A 1428-nucleotide genomic window follows, 5' to 3' on the forward strand; every position below is an offset into this window, starting at 1 on the left:
TGGAAACATGTAATAGAATGGTGCTTGAAATAAACTTCCGAAGTCTTTTTGGAACTGAATGAATTCTCTATAAAAGATAAAAAGGTAAAAGAAAAGATATCGGCTTCTAATTGTATTAGTCTATACTAAGTAGTTCTTAACCTCTCTCATTTGTGAACCCCTAAATAGACAAACTTCAAATGGCGGTGTGTACCCATTTGAATTGTAAGTGTGGGTATTCACATACCTTTGAATGATCATAATCATCTAGACCAGGGGTGTCCAACCTTTTTGAATGTGGGGCCGGATCATGAACATTTTATCATCCAGTGGGCTGGCAAGCCATATTCAAAGACCTCACAGGAAGCGGTGTCACATCAGGAAGTGATGTCATGTGACCCTTGACACCAATGAAGCTGCAAGAAGTGACAATGAAATGGGTCTGTAAATGTTTAAAATCCAAAATATAAACAATATAAAAGCAACAATGAAATGATACCAAACACTTGACTAAAATAAACACTTAGGTTACAGCAGCAAGCTATTTTGGCATTCCTCCCTTGTTGGCCTGGCAGCTTTGCAGAAAAAGGGGCCAGGCCTTGGGTGCTGCTTGCTGCCTTGGCCACATTTTGCCCCAACCTATCCTCCCAGACACTCACTGCTTGGAAAGAAACAGGCTGGAATCAGGGGCTCAGCAGGCCATACCCAACCCCCTTCTGGCTGCCTTGGCCTGAGTTCCTCAGAGTTTTGCATCCTATTATTTTTTTAAAGGCGGAGGTGGCTGAGACCTCTCGCCCATACCACACAAGGTGTCTGAGACAGAAGGATGCCTGTTCTGCTGCCTTGGTGATTGGACATTTCCTTGGAGGGGGAGGTAAAAAGTCAGGGATGCCCCTGGCTTCCCTGCATTGTTCTCTAGCCTCCTCCAGCTGTGTCCTCTCTACTGCAACCTTGTATTAATTTTTATTTTTTACTTTTTGTGCTTCTGTGCCCTCTTGGCCATGCCCGTACAGGCTGGGAGAGAGATGGCCTCCACCCACGGTGTTTGGTGGCTCTGGGCTGGGGGTGCAGCTGCAAGGCAGCTGAATTGGTGCAGGGTGGCCCACGGCCCTGTGTGGGCTGAGCTGTTTGCTTGGGGGCAGCTGGAGGGGGTTAGTTTTCTCTTCCTGAATACAAGCCTGGCTCAGGTGGCCTTTGACCAGTGGCAGCTGACAGGCTCTGGGGCTGGGGGCTGTTAGCAGGAGCCCAGCCACCCAGGCCTCTCAGAAGCACATGGCACTTTTGGCCTCAAGGCTGCAAGGAGCAGCCAGAACTGGGAGCAGCTGGTGTGGCAGGGAAGGGCAGGGCAGGGCAGGAGCGCAGCGGTCCCAGGGCCCCTGGCCCCACCCACAGCAGCAAGCTCCTGCCCTGGGCTGAGGCAAGGCTGCTGGAGAAAGCGGCGGCAGGTCC

Source organism: Gavialis gangeticus, unplaced genomic scaffold, assembly GCF_001723915.1.
Source record: "Gavialis gangeticus isolate Ggan-Ray unplaced genomic scaffold, GavGan_comp1, whole genome shotgun sequence".
Lineage (NCBI taxonomy): Eukaryota > Metazoa > Chordata > Crocodylia > Gavialidae > Gavialis > Gavialis gangeticus.